Source organism: Tympanuchus pallidicinctus, unplaced genomic scaffold (assembly GCF_026119805.1).
Source record: "Tympanuchus pallidicinctus isolate F22 unplaced genomic scaffold, pur_lepc_1.0 scaffold15, whole genome shotgun sequence".
NCBI lineage: Eukaryota > Metazoa > Chordata > Aves > Galliformes > Phasianidae > Tympanuchus > Tympanuchus pallidicinctus.
In genome coordinates this window covers 25,533,401-25,555,350 of record NW_026294669.1, presented here as the reverse complement: position 1 = coordinate 25,555,350, position 21,950 = coordinate 25,533,401, and the positions used below count along the sequence as shown (strand labels likewise).

General features: G+C 44.9%; 1 long non-coding RNA gene across 1 annotated transcript in view; it reads right to left on the bottom strand.

Annotated features, from left to right (window-relative positions):
* LOC128077315 (uncharacterized) overlaps window positions 1–20,961 on the bottom strand; it is a 39,697-nt gene extending 18,736 nt beyond the window's left edge. Inside the window, exons 1-2 of the long non-coding RNA XR_008204923.1 lie at window positions 20,851–20,961; window positions 18,728–18,858 (exon numbers count right to left, since the gene is read on the bottom strand). This is a non-coding gene — a long non-coding RNA (uncharacterized LOC128077315). The remainder of the gene's footprint in view (window positions 1–18,727; window positions 18,859–20,850) is intronic.
* Between the last annotated feature and the right edge of the window lie 989 nt (window positions 20,962–21,950).

Here is a 21,950-nt window from a genome sequence, read left to right as displayed (position 1 = left end):
GCTCCAGACTTCCCCTCAGTTCAGAGGTGTTTGAATTTCAGCCCCTTGCCTTTGAGCCTTTGAGCCAGATGGAAAATCCAGGAATGAGTTTCCTTAAAGTTCAAGAGGGTTCAAGAGGTTTTGCTTTAAATCCATCTCTGGGGATGACCTAAAGCAGTCCAGTGATGCAGAACAAAGGTCTGTCTTCTTGTGACTGCTCCCCAAAAGGAAACGGTTGAACCATTCTTTGTTAGGAATTAATCTCACATGCTCCTCAATAGCTAACCCTTCCCTGGAGTAGGGCTGTGATGAAAGAGGACCAGTCACAAGAACGGGTACGTTAATTGCTAAGTGTGGACTTGCTTCCTGGAGGAAGCTGCGCCTGCACTCATCTACCCAGAACCAGACCTGTAAGTGCATCTGACAATACCAGGTGTGGACTTCAACTCTTTCTGCATCCCATCTGGCAGCAGCAAATGTGGCACAAAACACAGGAGAGGAACAGAACAGAGATTCTCCCACCTTTCTGTAGTCTGGAGTACAGGAGCTTCCAGAGCTGGAGGTTGTATCTACACCCTTGATCTTAGCAGCCCTTTACTATCAACTATGAACTCATCTGTAATCGTGCCACTGTTTGAGACCTCTGGCAGTAATTTCCAGGTTTGGCTACATATTAGACGTAATAGACATAGACATAAGGAAGAACTATTTCTCTCAGAGAGAGGTCAGGCACTGGAATGGCTGCCCAAGGAGGTGGTAGAGTCGCCATCCCTGGCAGTGCTCAAGAGGCGTCTGGACGATGTACTGCATGATATGGTAGTAGTAGCATGTAGTGCTGGTGGTGGCAATGGTGATGAGGAGACTGTGGGACTAGATGATCTTATAGGTCGTTTCCAACCTTGTGATTCTATGATTCGATGATTCTGTGATATTGATGAGAAAGCAATTCTTTTCATTTTCCCTTAAAACTTTTGCCTGGTAACTTTGGTGCCTCCTAGTCCCTGCACTATGAGTAATAGTGCACAATAATTGCTATTTCACATCTCTGTGCACTTTGTGGTTTGATGGAACTGTAGCATAACCCCCTTTGCTGTCACCTTTCCAAGCTGAAGAGCCCTCACCTCTTCCGCCACCCTTCCTAAGAGAGTCATTCCATACTGTCTGTTGTCTCTGTGCTTGCCACTCCTGATTTGCAGCTCTTCAGTGCTTCACCCGAGGCTGCTCCCAGCTCTGTCCAGCCACTCCTGCTAGCCAGAGCCCCCTGTCACACAGAAGTCTGCTTGCCAGCACTGCCACACTTCTTCTCATTCCACAATATTCCACAATGTTCTCTCTAGAGGATCAGGACTGCATGCAGCATTCAAGATACATATACACCACAGATTTATACAGCAGTATAATGATGTTTTCTATTTTGCTGCCGGCTCTTTCCTAACCATTTCCTTCCCCACCTTCAGTTTGACGGATGCTGCACAGCCTTTCTCCCCAGGATGGCTGCGGATCTCCTTTCTGGGTGGTAATTGCTAATGTACATACACGTCTCCTTATCATTGTTTCTCTTCATGCTATTTCTACATTTATCAACATAGAATTTCATCTGCCATTCTATCACCCACTCACTCTGTATCCTGCAGCTCTCTGTTCATTACAGCTTATTGCAGCAGTCTCATGGAAAAACAAGCTCATTACAGTCAAGAAACTCACGCCTTATTCCACTGACTGAGGGGTTGCCTGTGTTGGAGGTAGTGCTGACTGCTTGAATTTCTTCTCAGCTATTAACAGAGGGCCCAGTGTGCACTCCCTTCCCCTACCCAGAGGGGCAGGCCTGATTGAGGCTCCTTCATCAGCCAAAAGGGCAAAGGATCACATGCACAACACACCATTATTTCCCTACTTCTGGCAACTTTCTCCCAACAGACTGCTAATGGCAGTCATCTACCCAGACTTCCCTCCGAAGCAACTCGTCCCCAGCACTGCCACTTCTCAATAGAGAACATCTGAAGCAAGACCCTTTTCTGCACAGCTCTCACACTATGAATCCAAGTAGTCAGGAGAAGGGAAGAGCTTTGGACAAAGCTATCAATATCTATCATAATACAAGTAAAGATGTAAAAAAACAGAGTAGGGAAACCCAAAACCTTATTGCAGCAGCCACTTGAACCATTATCCTGGACAGGATCAGGGCCAAGCAGCAGCCTCAAGCATCTTTTCTCCAGCTGGGTATGCTGTGCAAAAACACTTCCCTGCCCCTTTCTCTGGAGGAGACTTTTCTGTATGGTACCCTAGGGAGGAATGACCTAATATTAGTGTCAATTCTCTTTTATATTTTTATCTCATTATTCCCTATTACAGTCTCTTACAGCTATATTCCCCTCCTTTGTGGAACTCACACCTGGCAAGCACATGGACACACACAATCTCATTTTCTCAGGCTTCTTATTATCTATGTTACACTTATTTATTTTTCTTCTTTCCCCACCAATCAGCCTCCCCAGTCCCACTGTCCATCTTGGTGCCTTTGCCTGAACCCTGCCTAATTTATTTAAAACCTTCTGCTGTGAGTCCTGCAGCCCAGGACTGAGAGCAGCATATTTTGCTTGGGTTCTCATCAGAGGCACTGTGGGGAACGGGTGCCTCCCTCAGCTGTGATTTGATGCCTTTCCAAATGTAGATAAGAATCTCATTACCTGCTTTCTCTTGCTACAGTAACACACTGTAGCCTCACATGATATGCAGTTTGCTGTCTATGATCACACTCCCATCCCTGTCTGCTTTCTATCTCCCTCTTTCAATAAGCTCCTATGACCCAGCTGATCTAATGACACACACTGACTTGCACCAGTGAAATATATGGCTTTCTGTTTGGAATGCCTCCTTTTTATGCCAACCAACCTTCTTTACACCAGGTCAAATTTCATGTCACTTCCTGCTCATATTGCTGATCTCTGCAGCTTCAGGAGACTTCTGCCTGCGAGGATGTTTGTAACTTTTTCTGCTATCACTTGCTCATTCCCAGCAGCAGTCTATGAGATGACTGAGTGCTTTGCACCTTTGGTCACTTTATTCCCTAAAATACTAAATTTACCTAAAATTTCCAACAGTGCATACGTGGTATACACATGCCATGTTCCAGTCAGCAGGCCAGGTATGATAATTCCTTTCCAGAATGACTGTAAATGTGAAGTTCCAACAATGCTGTGCCTGATTTTCCACTTCCCTACCTCTGGTTTCAGTGGCAGTAACTCTGGTAGGCAGGCAGGGCCCAGGAGCGCAGTGCTGAGACCTGTGAGCTGTGGCTGTCTGCGTCACGGCTTTCCGGGTTTCAGATTTCAGTCCCATTCTGCAGGGCGAGTTCCTACAGAGCCCTTCCAGAACTAGCTCCTGCAGTGCACGTGTCTTTTTCCAGCTGCACAAAATGTTGCTCAAGGGTTATCTGGTTTTAGACCAGGATAATAAAGCTGATTATAGCCTGCATGTCCCTACCAGGAATGGCAGGGATGATGCTTCAGGGAAGTGGTCGCAAGGCCAGGGGACCCAACTCATTGTGCTGCCGACTGCCACTTTGTCACCGTTCATCCCACAAATGGAGAGCTGCTGAGTATGGAAGGATGGTGGAGGATGGCAGAGGGGGCTGGCTTCTTACTGTACTGGCCCTGAGAAGCAAAGTCCTTCCTAGCCTGTGTCAGTAGCCAAAGATATGCTTTAACCCCCATGTTAAAGCAACACCCTGTTCCCAAGAACTCCAAAACGTATCCATGTAGCACAGCAGCTTGTGCAGATTTAACAAAGCCTGCAGGCTCTGTGAAAGTGGGGTAGGCAAATGAGAAGAATCAGAATCCCATGAGGTGACAGGGCAGATGTGAGAGTTGGACAGGTTGCCCACAGGCTTTTTCCTTAAAAATGAAGGTTGCATGTACCACACTCACCGCTTGCAGTTTCTGTGGAGAATGTCAGCTGGCTTTGCAATGAAAGGCCCACAGGAGGCAAAATGCCCTTTTCCAGGTCTATTCTTTGTATTTTCGTAGTGACCAGGTTTAAAAGCAAGTAAGCAGAGAAGTCTGTACAGACAAGTTTGCAACACTAAGACTGGCACTTCATGAAGAATTTAAACTAGAATAAGGCAGCGTAAGGGGAAATAAAGGTGCATTTACAGAGTCACATGCTCCATGATCAGTTCTTAAGCTGTCAGGAGCTTTCTTGTTCTCTGCCGAGAGCTGAGACTACTGGGGACTGGTCTCATTCATTCCTGACCTGCCGAAGTCCCCATGAGCTGTTGTAAACTGAGCAGCGTCTCAGCTATATTTGCTCTACTGCCATTTCCAGGGCAAGTCAGCAGCAAGCGCATACCAGGGAATTCCACAGATTCCTGTTTATAGCAACATTAAAATCCCCTTAACGACAATTAGCACAGATAAGAGGGGCAGTGAGGAACTAGAGATCTGCCCCATAGATTTTCTTATCCCTTGCAGATGGTCTTTCACACCTCAGCCTACCCTTCAGCATGCCCTCAGTACCTTGGAAAGGCAGCACATGGTGTTCCTGCTAGGCATCCAGCAGGGTGGGAAGGCCCTGCAGCCTACTGTGTTGTTTCTGGACTCAGACACATCATGCTTAATCCACATGAGCTGTGGCTTCCAGGAAAATAGGCAGGACTGCGAGGAGCCCTGTGCCAGTTGTTTGAAGCACGGTACATCTCAAGGACCTGAGAGGTCACTTGGTAGTTCAACTATATAGGGGGAAAAAAAAAGTTAAAGAGGTAACTTTATCCTTGCAGATTTGATGCTGGATCTGGCATCACAGTATTTTCCAAACGTCCTTCTTCCCCATAGTTGACAGAAGCCTGCACCATGCACTGCACCATTCAACTACCTGGCATGAAATCATTGGACTCTCCCCCAACACAGACAAAGTTGTGCAGCCTGGGGACCCAGAAGAGCAGAGAACTGGCATTAAAGAAGGATGAGCTATGCTTTTACACTAGGCACCTATATACCGTGCTGCTGTACCAGGCAGTGCCCCCTCCCTCCCTAACAATGTTCACATGCGATTACTTGGTAGCAGCAATGGGCTTCATCCCCTGCACGATCTGGCTCCTGTTCCCCAGGGATTTAGGAGAACAGATTTTAAAGATCTTCCCAGGAGCTCTCTCAAGCTCCCTGTTTACACAGCAGATTGGTGGCTTCTCGTTTGAAGTCAGGATTTAAGCTGTTCTTTCTAATTACAGAGAGACTCTGAAACCTGAGAGATCTCCATTGCTGAAGACTAAGCAAGCACAGAGACAAAAAAAAAAAGCAACAGTTGCACCAGTTGCGTAGGTAGAACAATGCTACATCCAAAATCCAGCATTTGCTTTAAAGAGAGGATCCTTGCAGCAAAATAGGACATATGCTCTTATCCATTCCCTACAGTCTCTTTTCATTATATTATTTTCTGCTCACCACCTCTGCTCCTTGAAAGTTGTCACCAGCGCTCAAGGACATTTGTTTCCCTTTGTATACTACAGAGGATGGGGGTAGCAGAAAAAGTCTGAATCCTATCAAACTTCCCCAGATACCCAAATGACAGTTTGGCTGTTTCCATTTTCTCCAAACCAGCAGCTGTTGTGGGATATATATATTATATTAACACATAGATTGAAGTTCATTTGAATTGATCAGTCACTAAAGTTTCCATTACGAGAAAAAAAAAGGAATATGATACCATCTCATTTCAGAAAGGCAGTTAATAGTTTTTAAATTATTCTTCAGTAGCTCATGTATTTGTAAGAGCTAAAACATCCTGACCCAGTTCTGCAGTTCCTTTGTGGGTGTCAAAGCTTTTTACATGGCCATCTCTACAAGAAGGGCAGAATGGAAGAGGAGACATAGAGCAAGGTGGGAGAGCAATGTTTGCTCCCTCTCAGAGCCTCTCATCCCTCACAGCACAAGGTTTTCAGTTGAGTGGAGCTCGTTCTCACAGCCCTTCCTTAATGATGGTGTCCTGAGCTTTGCTGTCGCTTCCAGACACCACCATCAGCTGTGTAAGATGGGATGCTACCTCAACTCCTTTGTCGTTACCACAAGTGTGATGTTTTGGCAGTTGGCAGAAGAGGCAGGAGGTGGAGGTGAGGTGAGAAAAACCATTGGAAACTTTCCCACCACATCAGAAGTAGTCACTCAGCAGCACAAAGCCACAGCTGACTGGTTCCCAGTCCATCTTGGGTACATGAGCCAAGCTGAGAATATGTGAAATAGAAGATGGAATTTAGTATGTTTGAAACAAGCTGAAGCACATGGGTCTAATCATAAGCTGGAAACAAATCCAGTCCTTTTTCCACCTGACTCTCCCATGCAAAAGAAAACTGCTGTCTGCTGGCTCAGGGCAGCGCCTGTCCCCTTGGCTTACTCTGATCTGAAAGGGTGGCACTTCTGTAATCAGATTAGGAGCCTCAAACAACAGCTGTGTTTGTTCTCTGAATTAAAGGCAGAATAATTATAAACAATTGTTTTTCTGCATATTAAAAGGCTAACCATCTCCTCTCCTGATTGCCAATTTGTTTCCTAAATAAACTCACTGCAGCATTAACAGCAATGAATTATTGCTGCTTGGATCACACCGATCCGTGCAGACTTTATAACATTTATAATCTTTTATCTGAAAATGACTTGAGGGAAGGGAGCCATAAATCCCATTGAAAGTGAATTCCTTCCAGTATTATCCACTATTCAAATGGATATAGGCTGAATAATTGAACTTGATTAATTAAAAGCTGCAGGGCACCAGAGAGTAAGACTAATATAGGTCTTCACTTAACCCTCCTCACCATTTTTGCTGTTATTTTAAAGACATGATGCCCTCACAACCCGGGCTTCATTTGCTCCTGGCTGAGTGACACCAGAGTGAGACACTTGCAACCTGTGCCACAGCTGCCATGTTCCTTTTGTCCTGCAGAACAAATGCAGCTACTGTCACAACATTGTACTAGCACAACCTGATAGCACCGGCTCCTTACACAACCTAAGGGACTCCTTGCACGTACAGCAACGTGCTACAGCTTAAGTGACTCCTCTCCTTGGAGTTTCTAACCAAAATTATTACATTAGTAACAAAAAAATTATTAGAGAACACAGGGGAACATAATCCTTGTTTGAAGGTAACTGGGTTGTGGCTGACCTAGGGATATGATCCAGAGCCCAGGGTGGACACAGCCGCAATGCCATCTTCCTGCCCCTGGGTTCAGCCTGGGACTTTCCACTACTGGAGAGAAAACACCACAGAAGTGGAAGGTATTTATGTGGCTGAACCAAGGCGTGATGATGAGATTTCAATGCAAATTTTCTGCCCTATGTTCCCAGTTTTAATGACATCTGGGCACCAAAAAACTCAGTGAAACATGACAGCGCCAGACCCAGTCTCTAAGGCAAGATGAATAGTATTTGATGGGAAGCAAATGAGAATTCCCTTGGTTCTCACACCCAGGTCATTATTTACTTATCATATCCACTCTTCCCTCTTTCCCTCTCACCCACACAACTAAATCTCAGCAAGATCTCCAGTGGGTGTCTGATGATTTGGTGACAACTCCAGGAGCTGAGCCCTTCAGGATTTGACACTAAGAGCAGAAAATTACCACTGTGAAATATGAGACCGTATTCACACAGCACAGAAGGAGAGGAGGCAGGCTGAGCAGAGAAGATGCACCAGATCTGCAGTGTTAGTCATATTTCTCCTGTTTCTAAGTTAAAATCACTGGCTTTCCAGCTTGAATATTTAGCGTGGAGCAGCAGAGCAGCAGTGAGACAGCTGCAGTGATGAATTTTTATTCCTTTATTAATAGGGAGATACAGACTCTGTATGGAAATGGTGAATAAGAGTAGCAGGGGAGGAGGAGAGGAGAAAAAGCTAGCAGATGTTCCTGGTGTTGGGAAAACAGCTCATATTGAAGATAACAGTGTAAATTGTATTTCAGTGACACATGCACCCGCATTTCCCCACAGCCATTTTCTCCCTTCCCTAGAGCTTGTCCAAACTTAGCGAGGCCTGGGGCCAGTGCCTGGGGCACAGAATGCTGCTGCAGAGAGCAACTAGCCTGCCACTGCTGGGCAGCTTCTTGTGGGCTCCAGCACTGATAGTGCCGTGCAGCAGCTTCTGCTGGAGGTGATGAGGCTAAGGGCTTTTTGTCTCTAAAATGCCAGCCAGAAACTTGTTATTCTGCTGTATTCTAGCAGACAACAGCAATAAAAAAATCACTCTTCACTCTTTGGATTACATTTTTTCTTTAACTCTTTGCTGCAGAAAATGATCCTCTTTGATAAAACTACAGATCAAAAATCTTCTGTTACTTAGAGTAGCTCCTGTGTCCCATCCACGGCTTGCTTGGATTTAGCTCACTGGGAACATCTGAGATAAGAATTATGTTTTTGCCACCTGAATATACTTCTTCTATTCAACAGAAAAAATCCTCTTCTGTGACAGTATGTTGAAATCATCGAAGCTAATAATCATCATGCTCCTAGGGACAATGGACTGAAGTATACAGTTTAGAAACTCCCTCTCCACCTCTTGCTTAAAGTCTCCAAAAACCAGTTTCTGCCTCTGTGTGCTGTCATACAGCATGATCAGACACATCTGAAGAGGACACAAATCAGAGAATTTAATACACACTCACATAATATACTGGTTTAGCAATTATATGAATAAGAAGTTCCTGTCCCATTCCCTTGCTGTTTCTTCCCAGGCCATGTCACTGCTCACTGCCTCCTCAGTTGTGCCTGAAAAGAAGACTTCATAAGCCGTGATGCAAATCAGGCACTGAACGATCTGGGCAAAAAAAAAAACCCTTTTTTTTTTTTTGAGTTATTTTTGCACAATGAACTGTGTACTGGAAGATGAAAGAGACTTTTTCCTACGGGAATAATGCAGTTTCCCTATACTGCTGATAGCTTGCCACAATACAAAGCTGAAACAAAAATAATCCACTGACTTATTTGAGACTGTTCTTGTGTCTAGAGAGTAGGGGAGCCAAGTAGGTCATTAGAAAATGTTCAGTCAACAAGTTTGCTCTCTGTAAAGACCACAGAGAAGGATTTCATCCTTGGATGGCTGATCCCAACATCTGCTTTCACCCAAACTTACTATGAATTGAATAGTAGCCCCTTAAAATGTATCCAGCTCAAATTTACCGTTACCTCAGTGGTGCTGATTTTTGTTGTACAAACTATGCATGCAGTTCCAGGCACCTTTCCAGAAGCGTTGCACCAGATGAGCACTTCTCATCAGGTGAGGTCTCACAGCAGATAGGCTTTGCCCCAGCTGTGCCATGACCAGGTGTAGCTGCCCCTCTCCTGGGCACTTCAGAAGGGAGCTATGGGATGGTTGGCAGCAGTAGGGCTGACAACACTGCTCTTCTACAGCCTCTTACAGCAAGTGTGAGGGACAACATCAGGAAGCTGATGCTCTCGTTATGTATTTTGAGAGTGTTGTGCTGGTGCTCTGAATCCAGGGCTGTGTTGGCATAAGGACAACAGTGCTGGATAAATCCACTGCTGCTAAATGAAGCGAGGCAGGTTGGGCAATGCTGGGCCACCCTGGACGCCACAGCTGCCCTGGCACAATCCCTGCACAGAGAGCAGCAGGGACACGCTCGGAGCTCTTTCACCCCAGCCCTGTGAGCTGTTCCTGCCCTCAGTTCTCTAGGGCTGACGTATGTATTTACCCTGTTGAGATACAAGGAGTCTCACAAGGACCGACCAGCTCAGAATTCAGTTGCTAAGGCTGGGCTTCAAGAGTGCCTAACTCATATCCACACAAAGAGCTTGAGATTCTGTGAAGAAAACCAGATTCCCCAGAGTATGAATGGGGGGTGAGAAGGGCCTCTATGTAAACACTAAAACAAGGTCACCTGCAGTTTAGGAAAAGGTAAAAGCCACATCAGAGCCAGAGGACAAAGAACTGCTGGTCAGAAAAGGATTAAACAGACACAGAGGAGGAATATTCCTCTACCCCTTGAGAAAGCCTAAGGCAAGAGAGTATGTTGAGAGCTGGACTGGTTTGCAGAAGCACTCAGAATAGAATTAGAGCCTTCCTGACTGTGTTTAGGACACAGAAAGTTGATATGGCAAAACATATTCCTTGAACCTACACTGTTACAGTTCATGAACTGCATAGACAGCAGAATCTGGAAATTGTTTGACCAACCCTTACATCTTCCGATGTGTCCTAAGAAGGAAAGCTCTGAAGAGGAAGTCTGAGGCCACTGACAGCCAAATGAAGGCGTGCCATTTTCTCAAGGTAACAATAAAAATTCAGGAGATTTACAGGCACTGAATTTTGTCACAGTTAAAACCTGTAAAAGAAGCCTTGTAAAATGAAAATGAGTCACATAGCTGTGTGCTGTGCAGCACTTGCTGAAATAAGGACTCCAGCCATTTCTGTGGGGAAAGGAGAGGCACAGTCACACTATTTTCCTGCTGTGTTTAAGACGTGTACAGCATATGATGAGTTTGTCCTTTCCTATTTATTGATTCCAAATTTCTCTCCCTTCTAACACTGTATCCAGACTCCTTACAGGAGAAGTCCATTTTCTAGCTCAGGTATTTGTCAATTGGCTTTTCCAAGGCTTGTAGTGAAGGACTCCTGGATTTGTTGGAGGAATATAGAGTTGTACAGATGTTTTTGCAGCAGTTACAGGGATAATAGGTGTTTGTACCTACTTTTGTGGCTCCACAGTTTCAGCTAGGTCTATCACTCTCTCCTGGCCAAACACGTAGCTTTGAGATAGGAGAGCCTGGAGTCCTGCAGACATCTGCAATCCTTGTGGTGCCCCTCTGGGCAGGTACTCCCAACCTGTACAAGAAGCAGTGCCCAAATTCAGAACTGGGCCAGGACAATGCCCACTCCTCAGAGTGACCCTTCGGGGCCCCACTGCTGGGGAGAGCCAGGTAGAGCAGTGCTGGGGACCAGGAGCTGCACTGCATCCAGGCAAGGCTGGAGCACAGCAGAGAACAGGGAAACTTCAGAGCACACAGGAAGAAGCATGGATGCATTAAAACTAATGAGGTTGAGGGGGATTTGAGTGTAATTTGCAGTTTCAACACTGAGGTTAGGCTAACCTAGCACGCTGGATCTGCACACCCAGCACATATGGAGGCTGAGATCTGACCTGACAGGACCAATTCATACAGAAACAACAGCTTTCCATTCTTCCTGTCATCTTGGGAGTGCACTTTTCCATACCTGTGAAACTGGAAAAATTCTCACCAGCAACAATAATCAGGAATTAACACTGTAATATATCCAGGTCCCTAGATCTCATTGTATTAAACATGACTCTGTCTCTGTGGCGTGTTGGTTGCTCAGCAGATTTGGCATTAACAATTGGCCCTGGTGCGGTTTCACAGTAGGGCAGCTTGTTACTGCTCATCAAATACTAGCAGCTTCCACTGTGCGCTGCAGAAACCCAGAGAAAAGTGTCTCGTCTCATCCAGTTCTCATGTGTGATTGTATCAGCATTTTTCTGAGATGCAGTTAGTTGGGTTCTGGTACAAAACTGTCATTCCACCTTTGAACAGATGATAGTAGCATTTCACCTACCCCCAACAAAAGAGACACTTGCTAGAGATTAAATCTTAAAACCCTGCCACCCTCCACCAGTTTTAAAGTGCACGAAGTACTAAATCCTGCATCTCTGGCAGTAAAAAGCATGACAATTAGTGCCAAAAACTCTCCCTGAAATGCTTATTGTAAATGAAATGCCTGAGACTGCTTCCCAGGCTAAAAATCATAGCAGCAACACACAAAAAGAACGAAGAGCTTTTCCCACCCTTCCCACGTAGCCCTTTTCCTACGGACATGGGACTGAAGAATAGCACTACGACCTGGACACAGGCACTTTTTGAAGGATCTGAGCTCCCCCCAGAAGAGGAGAACAAACTTCCCTTGAGCCACCAAAGGACAGAGACCCCCATGTTTTGCTGAGGGAAATGTATTGCCTTGCCAGCTCCTATGAATGCTCCAAGTGCCAGACCCTGGAGGATGGCCTGCCCCACTGTGAGGTTTTTAGATACAGGTTTAGAAGACACCTGGAAAACTGAGTTGATATTTTGCATACTTGTCAGAGCTTCTGTAAGTTCACACACTTTTGCTTTCACAGTAAGAATATGAAACAAAATAATCTGGTGTGATTGGACTTACGAAGCAAGCTCCAGAAGCTGCAAGCAGGATACCTGCTGAAGCAGAGAACCCTTTTAGGACACTATTTCTTATTTATAGCATTCAACAACAAACTTCAGCTCCTAAAAATTGTTGTTAGTATCTAAAAAAACTGAGTCAGGCGAATAACAGGTCATAAAGGTGTGCCTGCAGTGTGTGTCTTGCAAATGAAATGACTGGGAACTCCCCAAACTAGAAAACACATCAACAACAACACGTACAAAGAAGTAGAATCGGTGCCACTCTCACATGGCATGTGAAACCCTTGCCTTCAGGTACAGAACTTGTGGTTCAGCCTTGTGTGCTGAGGGAGCTGAAAAAATATTCAGCAAAGCAAAGCTGGCTTTCAGACATTGCTCTGAGCAACTCCTCAAGAAGGTGAGAAACAATGAGAAGGAGAACTGATGCTGTAGGGATCTGCTGCAGAAAAAAAAGAAAAAGAATAGTACAGTATTCACAGATGCAGTCTCAGTAGTCAAATGCTCATCAATGAGAAGGGTTCTCTTCTCTTGGTCTTCTATCCCCTACTTTTATTCCTGCTTCTGTTTCGCATTCAGCCTTTCACAGCGAGCCATATCTAGCCCTCAGGCTACCTGCCAGCAGGCCATTCTCATTCACAAGGAGCTGAAGAGAAGGCACAAAGCCGGCCAGTCAGGGGCATATTAACCAGGCCTTGCAGACAGCAAGCCTCTTTCTGCCCTCCCGGAGTCCATTCAGAGCACAGATTCTTGGTATACAGAGAAAGAGGATGTATATTTCAAAGCAGCAAATGCATCTGTGCTTGCTTTTGTCTGAAGATTTAAGCACCAGTTATGCGTTTGTCCCAGCAGATTTAGTCAACAAGAAATTTAGTGAACAAAGAAAGGAAGGACAACCTGGATGGAATGGGGCTGGAAGGAAGGCAGCTCAGGTTTCACAGGCAGCCACATAGGGAGCCATAGGTGCTGCAAGTGCACTCAGAGTTTCATGCTGGAGCTGAGCTCCATGCAGCCGATGCCAATTGTTCCATCACTTTCTCCATGATACTTGTCAGGCTCCCTGACAGGAAACTGTAAATTGGTACCAGTTCTTCATTGCTGAAAGCAGCCCATGGTCTTTTTTAACACGCATTCTCACTTTCTGATGGATGTTGGTGTGATTCTGGTGGCAAGTGGTGTGTGGGAAAACTTGACAAAAGATATAATAGGAAGTCCTTGCTTTGCACAGTGATAATTCACAAATGAGTTGCTGAAACTCAGGACTTAGGGCAGTCAAGAAGCTGCAGTGGGTGCAATTCCCTTTGCCACACAACACTAGCTACAGTAGCACCAAGGGTACTGAAGATGAGTATGGGTGGTATCATCAAGTCATCCCACCAATCTGGTTAGTTTTTAGCATCCTTTCCAGGACACTTAGGTGACAGCCATACAGTCTTTGTTCTTCACCATATCATGGAGCAGTCTGGGTCATCACAATGTAGCAATGTAGTGATGGCTGTCTGGAAGGAGCAGAGCCTCTGTATTCTACTCTCTTTTTGATTTCCAAGCCAAGAGAAATGCCTGCTTCCAGAGTCTGGGATCAAGCAGTGCATCCAATGCAACTCTTTGGAGATGAAAGCCTGGAGTGGAATAGTATGGATGGTCTGAGACAAGCAGAACATAGAGAGGTGAAAGCAATCTTTGCTTGAGCAGAAGCATGGCAAAAAATGCTCATCTATGCTTCAGCTTTCCTTTGGCACAGAGTGGGAACATAGCCACATTTCCATTTTCAGAGTGAGAAATCTTTATGATGGCGCACTACAGCAGTTGCTGTAATCCAGGAGGTGCAGTAGGCTTATGGAGAATGAAGGGCACTCGTAACACTGTATGTGCCTGACTTGCTAGGCAGTCTCAGAGATTTGGGTACCAACTCCATTACAAAAGTTTTAACTCCTGTGACCTGAAAATCTCTGCAATCATGTGCACGTCTCCAACATTCATTGTTCATATTGCACTGAAAAGAGCAAGTGATGCAGACTTAGCTATATATACAGATGATACCTGAGTATATTTGAGCCAAGAGGACTGGACAGCCTGGGACAGAAAAGCCTTGGAAGAAGATCCTCACAACTATTTACATCCATTCTGCACAGCTATGGAGGCTTTTGAATCTAGTCAGAGAGCTATTTTCTCTATCCTGGTTCTGAGCTCCACAAGTTCATGATGGGAGTTTGTCCAGTGTTCACTGAGCAGGAGAGAAGGGTGCATGAAATGGACCAATCTTCAAGCAAAAACATTTAACAAGGACAGAGTAGTTAATAGAAATTTAATCATATAATTTAAGTCTATTTTGCTTTTCGAAGTAGTTTTGTCAGTATGTAGGGATAGTTTTGAAGCCACTAACTCTAGTGTATTTCTCTCTTAATAGAAGCAGGCCTTAAAATCCTCTGCATAAAGCATAGTGCTGACCCTGGGCTCTTTGCTTTCACTGGGCACATGCCTGCCAATGTACCTCACACCAGGGAAGAACTAGGAACAGACAAAGCAGATTGCCAAGTGCCATGGCTAGAGAATCTGGTCACTGACAGACACGAGGCAACTTGTACATGAGCAGCTGGGCAGGGCCAGCTGCTGTGCCAGCTGCTGAACACTCTGCACTTCCTTCCCCTCTACTGCTGCCTCCCACACACTGTGCTTACAAGGGCTGCATTACTGCACCAGACACTTCATTCCGTGCTTTGAAAGTCCAGGCTAATTGAGTGACAAAGTCATTCTTCCTTCCATTTCCCTTACTATAAAGCTCCTTTCATGTCCTGACCTTCTCCTCTCTGTCCTTCTCAATGCCTGGCTACGCCAAGACCCAAAAGGGCACACAGAGGGGCATCTGTTCCCTTCCAAAGGTACAGTAAGGCCTCAGCCTCACCAGAGCAGTTGGTATTTTGGGAATTCCTGGTGGGAATCAGGGAGGGAAATGCTAGCATAGCCAGGATCCCTGGGCAGAGTGCAGCCCCTCCACAAACACTATGCCATAAAAGAGCCTGCACTGTTTCTGCATTCCTTATCCAAGGGCAAATTTCTCATCCTCCACCAGGAAGCCATACAATTACTTTGACTGACACTGTTCCCCAAAGGCTCAAACATTAGGACTGGGGCTCTCCTGCACAAACTGCAAAAATGTGAGCCAGCAAGGTTCGGTCCCTTGCCTGCTTCCAGACCGAACACAACGTAAGAGAAGGGCAGAACAGATGGGAAGGATAAGGCTTCCAGGAGTCAGACAATATTACTCAGGTTGGACATAGTGATGAGTGTTACATGACTCACCTACCTAACTGCTTAGTTCTGATGAAGCAGTTTCTTAGAACCAAAAAGAAATTAAATAAGGAGAAGTATGATGCTTATATATATTAACCCCCAGTTTAATACTAATGCCAATCTTGCCCCATCAGTAGATCAATCTCTTACGCGGTTTAGCTTTTGCAAACTTTAAGCTTTTCTATTCCTATCATCTCTGTATTGCTGGTCTTGCAGTCCCTTCTGCCAGATATGGCCAGATGATCTCGAAGACTTTGTACTTCTGATTCTATGACTCTCTAGGCTCATATCAAAGAGTGACAATAAGCAGAACTGTATGGCCACCATGATTCCCACTGTTGGATGTCCAAGTATTATTTCCTAAGAAGATATGTGTTTTCCTTCCTATTTGGCTCCATTATCCCCTCTTTTCTATTACAATCCCCTATTCTCATCAGTTCAAGAGAGTACAGTCCTGTGGTTGCCCTCATCAAAGCACAAACAAGCAACATCTGAGACAATTTCCAGTTAGGCTCCCACTGATTCATGACATGATATTTTCCCTTCATAATACACAGATAATCTCAGCAAATGAGGCTTTTTTTTCTGCAAGAACTGTCGAAGTGTACTGCTGCATTCAAGCTTCCATGTGGTTGATTCCTCTCTGCCTCCCCCAAGTCCTCCTGTCTTAAACTGATGATCACTTTTTCTACCTGTACACTAACCAGCACAATCCACCCACAGACCATCCATCCTTCAAGACACTCCCACACATCCTTTCCAGACGAGAGGGGGAACCTCTACTCAGGCAGCATACAGCACGCACGGCAGCAGTAAATGGCAGCATTCCATGTACTGTGAACAACTCAGTGCCTAGAGCTTCTCCACAAAGGAGGAAGAAGAGGCTGCTGCCATGTTCTATGTTCAACATAGAAGTCAGATACTACTATAAGTTGTATGATGGTCCCAAAAGTGAAAGGGAGACTAGCTCAACCTTAGCTATTTGACATGATTATGAAGGACTATAAGCACCACGTTAATTCCCCAGAGGAAGTGGCTTCATTTCTGTGGAAGACTTCACAGATTTTACTCCTCTACAGATCTCTGTGAAGAAGAGCGTGAGATAAAAGCAAGTATACATTGCAGTGTAACATTATGTCTTATGCAGCACTAAATTCTTTGCATATATATGCATATATACATACATACGCATCCATATTTTGTATCTTTCTATGATAAATATTGGAGAAAGAACTAATAAATGCATAGAAATTACTTTTGTTATGAAGCAAATTATGATCAGGTGAAATGCACGGATTCTCTTTATTAGCTTGTATCCTTCTGGAGTGTTGATTTTAGTCTAAGAAGCAATGACAGGCTCTGTTTTGAGAGTGCAAGGGCTACTTTGCTCCTCAGACTTTCTTCTGTGTAAGCATCCAAAAGGAAGCCATCTGGCTGGAAAGATGGCTACGCTATCAATTATCAATATGCGGATACACTTTCAAGGGAAATGATATCCTTTCAAGGTTTGGCTAGCTTGTTTAGACAAGTGTACCAGGAGAGAATTTTCCTTAAGTACCCTAAGAGTGTAAAACTTCAAGACAGAATATTTGTGAAATAGCAAAATTTCAAAGGTCAAACAGGAAAGTGAAAAGGCAAGCAGGCTGTGAGCTATGCTATCAATGGCATACATTGTTCTGCCAGGAATCATAACTGGGAGGTATTCAAGTCCTTAGATAAGTAAAGAGAAAAGACCACAGAGAAAGAGATGTTACCTGATAAATTTGTGGAGTGCAGAAGTCAACAAGGCAGTTGGGGGAAAAAGCAGAACAAAAAGTAGAAACGATTCCCACATGCACGATAAGAAAGTACTCAGACAGTAAGCATCTCCAAAACATGACCAGCCTTCGCTCTGGCATCTACAGTCATAGCTGACTGCTGCCAGGCAAAGGAGTACTGCGTCCACAGCATTGACTGCTGATGTCTCAGCACCCCTTCTGTTCTCCTCCCAAGAACCGGGGAGGAGAAGTACAATGGATAAGTACAGCTGGCTCTGACTTTGCAGGACTAGGTAATGCTCCCAGACAAAAACACACGTTTGAGATCAAGGGTCACCTTCACCTGATCTCCAGTGTGCTACATGTACCTGCTGAAAATTCCCTGTTATTGGTTATACACAACAGACAACGCAGTGGTGAATACCTGCAACTGTTAGAATAAATAGGACCTCTTGGCATGGAGGTAAAAGGATTCCTGAAAAGTGTTCAGCTGAGAGGAAATAACTAGTTCTCACGATGTGCTTCTGATCTCTCCCAGTTTCTGCTACAAGTCCATTTCAAAACACATTTCTCAATTTGCACTTGGGCCTCCCATTTAATACATAACTATTTTACATATTCACAAAAAACTGCCTTCGGGGCAACTGCCTGAACAGACAATTGCTGCATTCTTTCTGTACAGTTTGAATAATTTTTTTTTTCAAATTTACAGTAATTCTGATCTCTTTTGGAGTTGTTTGCCATCGTGCAATATGGTATTCAAAATACATTCATAGCCAAACACTTCCATTTGAAATGAGTAACCTGATTTTTAGCAAATGGTTGTTTTTTTACATTCTATGCATTTAAATTAAAATTGATTGGTGCTATTTCCATCTTCCACCAATTGGACCACTCAGCTGTACTCCAGTTCCTCCAAAGAAGGGTGAAAATCAAGAATATATATCAGTTGCAAGCACTTAAAGCCAGGACACTGTGAACTACCTCTAATTACAGATACATGTCCATACCTGCAGTTATTAGTTACAGCTGCTTCTCATTCTTGTGTCCTGGAAAAATTGTACTGCTGCCATCTCCTCTGAGAAATGCTGAACAAGACAACTGCAGCTGGATGAAACCTATTAAACCTTCTGTGATCTACCAAGATTTTTATTTGAGACCTTGCTGCTGAAATACACATACTAGATCTTGCAAGTACAAGCACAGGTTCTATCTGAAGATCTTTTCCTTTAAGCGCAGTTGGCTGTTTATCTCAGAATTACTTCCAGGATATGGAACTACATTTAGTTTTAGGGCTCTGGATCAAAATCACTGCAGCCACCCAACCTAAGATGCTGATCTCACGCAGTAGTACTCTTCAAACTCTGAAATGTTTGAAGAATTGCAAAGGCTCACAGCAACCATAAGACTGTTTGGGCTGTTGAGCCTGAATTTGTCCTGTGCCCCACAACAAGTCCTACATTTGTTAACACTATTCAGCATCTCACACTTAAACCACTGCAACCAGCATATCAGTCTGCACACGGCACTGACCTTGCCAACATGATGAGACACAGCACCCACACAGCAGGCAGGAAACACAGGATCTTCCTCCTGGTTTGACACCAACTCAGCACATCACCTTGGGGAAGCCATGTCACTCCTCCTTGCCTGAGCTTTTCCAGCTGTAAGATATGGATTAAAATGTTCTTTGAAGTCTATCCAGATCCTTTGATAAAGGACAAAGATTTTAAAACATTATTCTTTACTGCAAACTCTTGAATTGCATCTTTGGCATGGGAAATCCTCTAGCACACCGCAAGTGCTAGCTCTGCTCCAAAGAGAAAACAGAACTCTGCATCACCTTATCATTATAGGCACTGGAAAAATACACTTTGGTTGCTGATACACTCCTGGATTTTGGCAAGTTTGTGCGTTATTTCTGAACACAGTCGCAAATTGCTTTGAGTTCAAAGAATTATTCAGCACTGCTCAGGGTTATCTAGGAGGCAAGCCAACCTCCGGCTGTATCACCCCATGTCCTTGGGAATATTGCTGTGGTTTGATGTGAAGCTGAGTGGATTGTGAAGACACACAGCTGGATTTCTGGACATCATCTAGTACTGTATATGTTCTGATCAATGTATTTTACTTGCCAGGGAGATTTTTAATTTTCTTATTTAGAAGAATGCATTTATGTCATGACTGTTTACATTGGCTCTCAGCGATCATTTTTCTGTTCTTCTCCTTCCCCTTAAAGATCATACAATATTTGTTCCAAAGCAGTAATGGTCGATGGAGCATGCACAGCTCCAGCACAGAGCAGGGAGGGTCCTTCTTATGTTACTGCTGTCAGCTTAGGACAAAAACTGCGATGAATAGGAAAAAATAAATAAATCTTTTGTTTTCCAAGCTAAATAGCCAAAAATGCAGCTAGAAAAGTTCCATAAAGGTTTAGCTTTCAGCAACACATAGTGGAAACAAAGCTGATTCCTCCTCTCACTGTGCCCCCTGACCTCGGAGTTTTATATGTCACTGCCGAGAAGGCCTCCAGTCACGGCAGCCTCTGTGCACCGCGTTCCCAGGACTTTCAGGGTTTTCCTCAGGGGATGCTTGAGTTGGGGAAAAAAGGGCTTTAGCACCAGCCTTCGATTTAAAATAGCAGGGGGAGTTTACTGATTAATATTCATGAGGAGAGAACAGTCTGCTTTTTGTTACCGCCACTGTTTCCCATGCAAGGTGGGTTGAGAGGGAGGAATACATTAAGAAACATATCCTACTGTCACCAGTGCCACCACCTTTAGAGATACAGAAAGCGAGGAGCCTAAGCAGAGCTCAAACGGTAAATATTTAACAGGGAAAGGACTTCCCTCCTCTTTCTGCCCGTATATATTAAACTCATTATTTCATTTTAACAAGGGAACTGTGTTTTCCTCAGCTCTTTACCCCCACCCCCCTCCTCAATTACATTCTAGCCTAAGTGGAGAGCTCCCAATGTGCTATAAATCCCCTCCACCACTAACACAATTGAATGTATTTCCCTGTTTGGTTGGTTCGTAGAGTCACTGCTAACACTCCTTTGCCAGTGGGAAACGTTGCTGCTATTCACTGGAGCACAATGAAAAGCAGACTGCTTCCTTCGCACTCAAACTAAGAAATTTAGGGATAACCCAGCTGAAGTCAGTGATTTTATACTGACCTAAAGATGCCATAATGAAAAAACATGAATGAGGAGAAGTTTTTTTGAACTCAGCTGCTAATTCAGGGTGCCTCTGGCTTTCAAAAGCACAGAGCGTGGTCTCCCCTTTGACTTCCTCATTCCTTCTGGCATCCACACTGTCATCTGCATCTGGGGATCCCAGAACCACGAGCAATTTCTGCCAATTACACTTACTGTCCAAAGCCTCTCTTGAGAGGATGAGTAAAGGACCCCTTAATTTCAGTGCTGTCACTAGGAGAACACAGCAGCTCATTTGGCAAAGCCAGCTGTTACTTGCTAACTCCTTAGAGATAAGTGGCCTTAAGAGCTGCAGCACCCACCTCCATCTCTGATGCCAGAAGGGAGGAACTGAGAGACCTCTCTAAAATACCTGGAGCAGCAAATTTATGTCTGTGCTCATAGCCCTCTAATAGCAAGGTAGAAGCAAAGTAGCTGAGGGGGCATCCACAAGAATTACCGCTTGACATCTTCTGTGCTGAGTGAAACAAAGCATGTTGGCACAACCAGGCTTCAGCCACCACAGCCACAGAATCCAGGCACCACAGCAGCGTGCACCGGGACATCCTGCGCTTTCCAGACACAATGAGCCAGGTAAGCTCATGCAGCTGAATACACTGATCCAAGCTAACCACAAACAGCCTACAGCTGTGTATTGTTGTGACCACAGCTGGATGCTAACCACATCACTTCAATTTCCAGCTTTTCCTCTTACCTCCACAGAACAAGAGCTCTGGTGGGCTAGAAAAAAGGAAGAGCAAGTGGTCCTTGTATGATCCACCTGCCACAGAGGGCAAAAAAGGATACACTGGGAGAACCGGCTTTACCCTGCTGGCAGAACACAGGGCACACCAGGTCTGTATGTCTGTGATCCCAGAACAGCCTCACTGTTTGACAGATGCCTAAATGCCATTAAATGGTTTGGTATGGCTAGCTTCACCTGGGGGAGGGAGAAAAGGAAGGAAAGAGAGGAAAGAATGGCAGAAGGAGAGACAAAAGAGAGAAATTACTTGTCTCACCCACAGCAGTTGTCCCTGCCCCAAAGGCCCTGTGCTATTGCAATGTCCCTCTATTGACGTAAGGCTCAGACAGAACCTTTTGCCAGTGAAAACATTCTGGGTTTGCACTTTTACAGAGGCAAAACCGTGAGGTAGCTGTATGGATGGAAGTAGTTTTACTTGTGTAGTTCTTGCTCCCTGGGAACAGAAATGTGCTCCTTTGGCACAGGACATCCACTATCACAAGAAGACACATTCCCACTGCTGGGGCAGTAAAACTGCTCTGGTGGTGCAGATAAAGCAGATGGAGAGATGACTCCCTGCTGCACTGGCAGCATGCTGGGGTGGAGACATGGCCTCACGTTCAGGTGCTTATACAGCAGCTCTGCAGATGCTGCTCAGTTGGGCTGTCTCCTACAAGCTGCGTGTAGCTGTGTATCACAGCTTGATTGCAGAGCTGTGGCTGCTAAAACCTGAAAAGTGAGGTTAGCCTCAGGACGGTGTGGGGCGTGAGCATTGCACGGAGTCAGGAACAGGTGGTCTCACTGTGCCAGCCAAGGCT